This window comes from Podarcis vaucheri, assembly GCF_965113315.1.
Source record: "Podarcis vaucheri genome assembly, chromosome: 3".
Classification (NCBI taxonomy): Eukaryota; Metazoa; Chordata; class Lepidosauria; order Squamata; family Lacertidae; genus Podarcis; species Podarcis vaucheri.
Genome location: NC_138761.1, coordinates 23,507,072 through 23,516,427, shown reverse-complemented (window position 1 = coordinate 23,516,427; position 9,356 = coordinate 23,507,072). Strand labels below are relative to the sequence as shown.

Sequence of the window (9,356 nt, the reverse complement as noted above, 5' to 3'; positions counted from 1 at the left end):
AAGGAGTCCTATCTGGAGGTGCGGGGAATCCAACCTGAGACCTTCTGCATGCAAGCCAGATGCTCTACCACTGAGCTACAACACTTCTCCATCTCTAACCCTTCAAAGCAGCATTGTAAGAGAGGGGGAGGCAGTGGGCAGGATTCCTGATGTTGAGGTTACAGAACCAGACTCTCTGTGGTTGACTGAAACACTGGTTGTCCTAAACACATTTCATAAACACTGCTAGCTACGTTTCTGAGAGAGAAGACATCACTCAGACCTCGTATAAAGCAATGCATGTGCCAACCTTCGTTTAATGATCTCTGCTAGCATCTCAATTAACTGAAGGCCTCCTAGGGGAGGAGAAAGTGTCAGGCGAAAGGATTTCAACCCACAGTAGACTTTAAACTATGCTGGCTTGAAAACATATTTTGCACCTGAAATGAAAAGTCAAAACGATACCCCTTCCCTTGCTGCGGACTGGAGTTCCTTTTTGTTTTTAATGGCACACACATGGAGAAATGGATCGGAGACAGGAAAAAGGTGTGGTGTCTCCTCTTGGAATCTGCTGCCCTCAAGCCCATCCTTCACATGGCTTCATAGTACGGCAGGCCCTGACATAAATGAATGCATGACTCTCTATTTCCCTGACTCCCTCACCTAGTTCAAAGCATCTGTTTGCGGCACAATCATCCCGCATGCTACTCAGAAGTCAGTCCCACTGCATTCAGTGGGGCTTACTCCCAGGTAAGCAAGCGCAGGATGACTGCCTAAGGTGTACTAAACAAAGGACAGGCCTTCTTCCGGTGCTTAGGGAAGAATTTCAGCCAGGAAATTTAAAAGGCAGCTTGAACTAATAGTGCGCTCTCTCTCTCTCTCTCTCTCTCTCTCTCTCTCTCTCTCTCTGTGTGTGTGTGTGTGTGTAATAAAAAGCAGAAGACACACACAAATCAGCCTTAGAGAATATTACATCAGCTTGTCTCTCGGCTTTATTTAAAGCAGATGCCATCACATACAGCTCTGCAGTTAATCACCGTTAGTGGAAAATATGACTATAGCTTCAGCAGAGGGCAAGTGCATTTTTAAACAAAACCCACCCTTTTCCAGGGGAAGGAGGCTTGATCGCCTGTGGGCTGGAAGTGGCAAGTCTGTATAAAGTCGGAATGCTTCAGTTTACAAGATGGTCCATTAAGCCAGTATGTGGCAGAGCTATTTTTACACACCGGGCTCAACTGGGTGCTCTTGCCGACTCACCACAGTGCTTCAAGCTGGCAGGGAGAGTCAAGAGCAGCAGCAGTACATGAAAAGTGGCTCTTTAATTAACAGCATGCCTTTCAAGAGTAATTATGGATGGCCATCTGTCATGGACGCTTTAGCTGAGATTCCTGCATTGCAGGAGGTTAGACTGGATCATTCTTAGGGTTTCTTCCATCTCTATATTTTATGTAGGGAATCTTAGGCCCAGAGGAGCCAAGCCCTCCAGCTTTCACTGTTTATATTGCAGTGGTACCTTGGAAGTTGAATGGCTTGGCTCCCAAACAAATCAGCTCCCGAACGCTGCAAACCCGGAAGTGAGCACTCCGGTTTGTGAATGTTTTTCGGAAGTCAAACATTCACCGCGGCTTCCGATTGAGTGCCGGAAGCTCCTTCAGCCAGTTGGAAGCCGCACCTTGGTTTTTGAATAGTTTTGGAAGTCAAATGGACTCCCAGAATGGATTAAGTTCAAGAACCAAAGTACCACTGTATATTATAGCAATCCTTCCTGCGTTGTGACTTCCATACATAAAGTAGCATGTGTAAATGTCATGCAAATCTGTGTCCTCTCCTCTTCATACCCTTTTTGGGTACACGACCATCCTATTTGTAATGCTGATGGGGAGATGGAGCTTGGGGAGAAGGTATAGATCTCTGCCACAGTTCCTATAGCCACGAATGTAAGCTTTGCTTACATACAGGACAGGCAAGGTATGGCTGATTGCCAAAGAATTGGTGCTTTTGAATTATGGTGCTGGAGGAGACTCTTGAGAGTCCCATGGACTGCAAGAAGACCAAACCGATCCATTCTGAAGGAAATCAGCCCTGAGTGCTCACTGGAAGGACAGATCGTCAAGCTGAGGCTCCAATACTTTGGCCACCTCATGAGAAGAGAAGACTCCCTGGAAAAGACCCTGATGTTGGGAAAGATGGAGGGCACAAGGAGAAGGGGACGACAGAGGACAAGATGGCTGGACAGTGTTCTTGAAGCTACCAGCATGAGTTTGACCAAACTGTGGGAGGCAGTGGAAGACAAGAGTGCCTGGCATGCTCTGGTCCATGGGGTCATGAAGAGTCGGACACGACTAAACAACAACAAAGGAAGGAAAGTGAACAGCTTCCCGATTGCTGTGTGGACTGTGGAGCTTCTGACACAGAAAGAGACACAGGGGAAAAACACGAGCCCCATTTCTTGAAGAGTCTGAGGAACGATCGACTCTAAATAGCATGACAAAAACTCCAGGGACAATTAGGCCATGAATCAAAAGTTCTTGCTGTTTGGTAGGTCAAATGACTTCCACGCTTCTCAGCGCCACGTAAAACACAACAGTGTTCCGTCTGTGCGAGAGGGAGACCTCTGGCTAATTCTGCAGCAGCCCTCTTTCCCCCGTTGCTTCTCAGATTGTGTTTGGAGGGAAAATCCAAAGATATACAACAACAGCCTTTGTATGGCAGATAATTACCCCCCGGGTGCTTATCAAAGGTTGCAGTGTCTAGCACTGAGCGCAATGAATGAAGGAGGGTAGTTGTGTTTTGCTATTTCGCTTTTCCATTAAAAAATAAAAAGCTTATGTCTTGAGGCTTTGTATGTTTCAGATGTTGGATGCTGAAGAGGTCTTTTATGACATGGATAGGACTCCTCAGCCCCTGACCTCTGACTGCCTTCCTCCTATTTGTTAATTTTCTTCAAGACCTTTGGGAAGGAACTGTGTTTCTGAGTCTGTTTCGCACAGCAAAATACATATTCATTCATGCTAAGTACATACTCATTCATTAGAAAGGCGGTAGAGCTGGAGGAGGAGGAGGAAGTGACTCACTTTGAAATAAATATTTTACCTGCAATATGGTTTCTTTCAAAATCAAATCATTACTCTTCTTCATTTGCATTGTGTTACATTGGAGACACGTATTTGAAAGGTTAAATCCCACCCTTTAAAAATGCTACTGTTCATAAGAGGTCTGCATCTCTACTGTTAAATCAGTGCGCTGGAAGTCACCCTGCAAAGAAGAAGAAGAAGAAGAAGAAGAAGAAGAAGAAGAAGAAGAAGAAGAAGAAGAGTAGTAGTCAGTGGCGTAGCGTGGGGGGTGCAGGGGGGCCGGCTGCACCGGGCGCAACATCTGGGGGTTAGGGTTAGCGGGCGCAAATCCACAAGTTAGGGGGCGCAAATCCACAGGTTAGGGGGCGCATATTACTTGCCTTGCCCCGGGTGCTGACAACCCACGCTACGCCACTGGTAGTAGTAGTAGTAGTAGTAGTAGTAGTAGTAGTAGTTTGGATTTGATATCCTGCTTTATCACTACTCTAAGGAGTCTCAAACCAGCTAACAATCTCCTTTCCCTTCCTCCCCCACAACAAACACTCTGTGAGGTGAGTGGGGCTGAGAGATTTCAGAGAAGTGTGACTGGCCCAAGGTCACCCAGCAGCTGCAGGTGGAGGAGCAGGGAAGCGAACCCGGTTCACCAGATGAGTCCACCGCTCATAACCACTACACTACACTGTAGTGAAGAGGTGCTCAACGATGTAGAGACACATTTGCCATCATATCATGTCATACTTGAAGATTGTTAGATGTCCATTGCTATGAAGTCAAAAAAGAATACCAAACAAAACAGGGTTCGAATCAAAGAACTGTAGAGTTGGAAGGGCCCCTGAGGGACATCTAGACCAACCCCCTGCAATGCAGGAATATGCAGCTGCCACCATACAGGATCGAACCTGCAACCTTGGCATTATCAGCACCACACTCTTAACCTACTGAGTTATCCTGTGTGTAGACTTAGGAGCTCTATCGGGTTCATACAGACATTTGGCCCGCATAGCCAAATAATGACTTGAAGCTAAATGTGTAGATTCAGTTAATTGAAAAATATTGGGCTTGAAATGATGTAGGTGATATAAAAGTTCTGTCTGTGGCTATGAGACACATTTATATTGGGTGGTGCTGTGGTCTAAACCACTGAGCTTCTTGGGCTTCCCAATCAGAAGGTTGGCAGTTCGAGTCCGCGCAACAGCGTGAGCTCCCGTTGCTCTGTCCTAGCTCCTGCCAACCTAGCAGTTCGAAAGCATGCCAGTGCAAGTAGATAACTAGGTACTGCTGTGGCGGGAAGGTAAACAACATTTCCATGCGCTCTGGCACCCGTCACGGTGTCCCATTGCACCAGCAGCGGTTTAGTCATGCTGGCCACATGACCTGGAAAGCTGTCTGTGGACAAACGGCAGCTCCCTCAGCCTGAAAGCGAGATGAGCGCCACAACCCCATAGTCACCTTGGACTGAACTGTCCAGGGGTCCTTTACCTTTTACCTACATGGGGGATCAGATGTGGCACGTAGAAGCTTAAAAACAGTGTCTCCCCACACTATCTCCATGTAAATTATTCAGCATGTTAGTGTGAATTTCTCCTCAGAAACACATTTTTAATAATAATAATAATAATAATAATAATAATAATAATAATAATACCCTGCCCTCTGGGTGGCTTCCCACAGAATATAAAAAACAGAATATAAAAAAACACAGTGAAACATCTAACATTAAAAAGGTTTGAATAATGTATACATTTTTGCTAGCAATTTCTCATAATATAATACATTTTGTCTGTTCTTTTCACTGATTTTTAAATGCACATTTCCCCCTAATATATACGTCTTTCTAAACATTTCTTGTTTGGAGAACTGCATTGCAAAATTAAGACGTGTGCAATTTTGATGGAAGAATAAGCTGTGTTTCGGTTCTCATATGATTTTGGAAAGGGTGGATTTTATAAATTCAACTTTACTGTCTTCTACACAGACTGACAGCAGCTCTCCAGCATTCCTGGAAGTCTTCTCCTGCCATGTTTGCTGGAAATCTGGACCCACTTCTCTCTGGTCCAAGTCCAGTTTGAAGCGCTACCTGAAGGAAAAGTCTGAATTCTCCTGCAAGAAGAAATGACTAACAACAACCAAACATTCCTTGCATTGTAAACTGATCCCCTGGAATAGTCCAAGGCCTTTTGCACAGTCGTGATGCAACCCTGTGAGCTGACCGATGACTTGCATAGGCATCATATGACACATGCATATATTAGTCATCTGACATGTGTGTCATGTGGGCAGGCTCTGGAACTAGCCAGGGTGCTGTAGGGCTAGTATAGAAGCTGGGAACACTCTCTGGAAACACCCTTTAAACCTGAGAAAGTAGTATTCTGGACCTGGCACTTCTGGAGTTAGGCTTTCCGTTACACTATACTGAAGATGTCCATACTATGTAAGGGGACTCCTATTCTGAGGCCTTTTGTGGTGCATTATCTGAGTAAAGTGAGGTAATCCTTCAAGACTGACTCAGAGGACGCCTCCTGTTTATCACTATTTTGTGGGATTCAAGCAAGAAGGTTGGGTTTGCACAGGTAAACTGAATTAAAGGGCTCCATCCCCCTAGTGCAGGAAATCCACTTTAAAAAAGAAGAATTGGAGTTTTTTCCAGTTTGGAAAGCGATGGGGATTGCCTTGAATGACTAACTGGAAGGCGCATAACACCCCACAAGCAAATCAGGGATGAATACAGGACGAATCCTCATTCTTTGCCATATAACCCTGCAAACAAATCAGGATGAGTGCTCAATAAAGACTGGATAGTGTTGTGAGTTTGCGTGGGCCTAGGTCCCTCTTAATTACTGGATCCAGCAAGGGTTCAATTGTTGGACTAGCCAGGCCTAAGTAATGGCCTAAGTATGGGTCCTTAGAATAGAAGGGGAAGAATAGAAGGGGAAGAAATAGAGGAAGTGAAAGATGTTACTTTCTTGGGCTCCATGATCACTGCAGATGGTGACAGCAGTTACGAAATTAAAAGATGCCTGCTTCTTGGGAGGAAAGCAATGACAAACCTAGACAGCATCTTAAAAAGCAGAGACATCACCTTGCCAACAAAGGTCCGTATAGTTAAAGCCATGGTTTTCCCAGTAGTGATGTATGGAAGTAAGAGCTGAACCATAAAGAAGGCTGATTGCCAAAGAATTGATGCTTTTGAATTATGGTGCTGGAGGAGACTCCTAAGAGTCCCATAGACTGCAAGAAGATCAAACCTATCCATTCTGAAGGAAATCAGCCCTGAGTGCTCACTGGAAGGACAGATCGTGAAGCTGAGGCTCCAATACTTTGGCCACCTCATGAGAAGAGAAGACTCCCTGGAAAAGACCCTGATGCTGGGAAAGATGGAGGGCACAAGGAGAAGGGGACGACAGAGGACGAGATGGTTGGACAGTGTTCTCGAAGCTACCAGCATGAGTTTGACCAAACTGCGGGAGGCAGTGGAAGACAGGAGTGCCTGGCATGCTCTGGTTCATGCGGTCACGAAGAGTCGGAGACGACTAAACAACTAAACAACAACAACATGGGTCCTTAAGGTAACAAAGGAAGTGGCTCCGTGCCAGAAGGGAAATGGGTGGGCCCTCTTCCCTCAACTGGCTATCAGTTAGAAGGACAAAAGCCAGCGCTGTGTTGTGTGTGTGACCTAGGAGCAGCAGGAGGCAGGCAGAAGCCTGTGAAGGAGAGACATGCTTGATTTCTGTTTGAATCCAAGGCTGTGGGGCTATTGGAGAAACAAGGTCTGAGCCCCGCCATCATAGGCTCAGGTTATATATGTGTGTAAACAAACCATATTTCACAAAGACACCACAGTCTCCGTTGTCCATCGTTCTGAGGAAACCAAACTCTGAGTAAGTGCCTGTAACCTCTGGAATCTTGCAACAGATTGGGGTGGCTTGCAAAAATATAATCTAACCCTGGGTTAGCCTCCAACTTCATCTATATGTCTTTTAGGGTTGTCATTAGGGAAGTCACACTCAGAATCGACCCAATGAAATCAATGGCCTTAAGTTACTCCTGCTCATTACATTTCAGTGGGTCTACGCTGAGTAATGACTTAGCGACAATCCTCAGGGTTTGAAAAAAACAACAACCCACAATCAGCAACGCTGGAGAGAAGTGCAAAAGTGCAGATGCAACCACTGTAAATAGACATAAATCAGGCTATGGAAAGTTGTATTTCTCACAAGAGATGTATACATTCTGAGTTATATATTTAATGTAATCATACACTTGCATCATAAATATCATTGCCAGGGTGGTCCAGAAGATAATATGTTGAGCGTTGCACCTAGAAGACTCTGCTATTTGAATCCCACCCTGTTGCTTTGCTTTTTGGGTGGCCGTCAAATAGCAAAAATGGTGGTATGCCTCAGATGATTATGAGGCTAAAGATGCCTCTGAGTGACAGCAATGGAGCGGCCAAACTGGAGTTCCCAAGCAATCTGGGCACAGCTTTTGTCCAATATAGGAAAGTAAGAAAGAACAACATAGCACTCCCCCCCAATACTGCCAAAGCCTTCCAAAGTGTTGTCACTTGCAACCAAGACACTAGATAGATCTTAACATTTCAGTCCTATACACAACCTACTTCCAAGTGCATTGGATTGTGTTGCAAATATTTCAGTTGAGCAGAAGACGAGGAGGATGTTGCTCCTGCTAGAGTGGCCTACCGGAAAAGAAGAGCACCTTAAATAATTTTGTACAAGAGGGAATTTCAGCTAGTGTCATGGAATCCACAGTGATTAAGGAAGGGGTCAGGAGAGAGGAGCCATTGTGGCCTTATGCCTTTGCTACATTGGGACATTTGAGCTCTGGTTCAGTGTCCAGTTTCCACAGGGCCTACTGTTAGTTAGGCACACTGAGATCTTGGCCTCAGGTGGACCAGAAAAGGAGGCAGATTTATGCACCTGCTCTGCTGTTTAGCACTCTAAGATCAGGGTTGCTGTTTTGCCATTCTGGGTCCCAAATCTTCTTGGAAGTGGCCAGTGCCTCTGGGCAGAACCACTTGTATCCGAGGGATGAAGTATGGAGCAGGTCCAAAGCTATATAACCATGATAGCTGTGGAGAAGAAGGTCTCACGGTTTGGGCAACACCTGGCAGCAACGTAATTTGGAAGGCCCAAGGGCAAAGCCTATCCTTTGTAGTCTTCTCTCTTTATTTGTAGACCCAGTGGTGAAACCGGTGGTTTCTGACATATCTGAGGACATAGACCAGTACATAGCTGTCTATTCACCTAATGTGTGCAGTTTGGGGGTGGGGGTTCTGGGAAATAGGTAGAGGGGAAAATGACCTTGCCCCTTGCTTTATTTGAGGCAACCTTCCTCAAAGCTGGGAGCGAGAGGAAGTTGCCATCACCAGGAAGTGTATGTTTCGGATTGGTTGGCAACTTTACTTCATTGTGTGAATTTTAACCACACTTTATATATTTTACAACAGGAAATCAAGAGGGGCAACCATTAAAAAGCCATCAAAAATGCTTTGAAGAGATGTTGAAGATATACTCAGGGCTTTTTATTTTTTAGCCAGAACCTGCCAAAATTCAGTTAAGGCACCTCTCGGGTGTGCGCCGTTGCCATTTTAAGAGCACAAGGGAGCTGTTCATGGTGAGCTTTGGCACCCCTTTTTCTTAAAAAACAGGACTGGGTATACTACTATTTATAGGGTCCATTATATTGTTTTTCTGCACATATTTTAAATCTTCTTGCGTCACTAATGAAGGGGGCACATGGGAATCCTACAGAATTCCCATATGGGTCCCAACACAGACCTATCTACAGAATTACTGCTTATAAGCAAAGGAATTGCACATTGATTGCCATTCCCTTGCCACTTACAACTTTCTGGATCGGGTCTAACCGCCTTCTCCCTTATAAGATTTCTCATGAATATACCTCTGTTGTGGAAGCATTCACCGACCAGACCAGCGTAGTCTTGACATAGGGATCCTTTTTTTAATTGCCTTGGGATTTAGTAAACAAACAGCTGATTAGGAGTCAAGGAGTTAATGCCAAAACAACAGCTGCCTTTCAGAAAGGATTTACTAATATAGCAACTTGTAATCAACACAAGGTCGTCGCTAAAATTACCAGGCTGCTAAATAGCTTCCTCTTGGGGACAGGCCCTTGTTAGTGCAGGAGAATTTTTTAATTGTGTTGATGAAGATAGACACTTGGACAATCTCAGCAGGAGTTGAGCTCCCTAAGGGAGGGTGGATAACCAACTTCTAGGCCTCCATATATCCTCCAAGAGTAGCTGTTAATGACGTACAGGAT

At 45.1% G+C, this 9,356-nt stretch overlaps 1 long non-coding RNA gene across 1 annotated transcript; it reads right to left on the bottom strand.

Moving 5' to 3' along the window:
- Positions 1-4,774: 4,774 nt before the first annotated feature.
- On the bottom strand, positions 4,775-9,046 carry LOC309529833. Its single transcript, XR_014218503.1, has 2 exons — positions 8,976-9,046; positions 4,775-5,153 (listed from the first exon to the last, which is right to left on the bottom strand). It is a non-coding gene; the product is annotated as an uncharacterized lncRNA (long non-coding RNA).
- Positions 9,047-9,356: the final 310 nt, after the last annotated feature.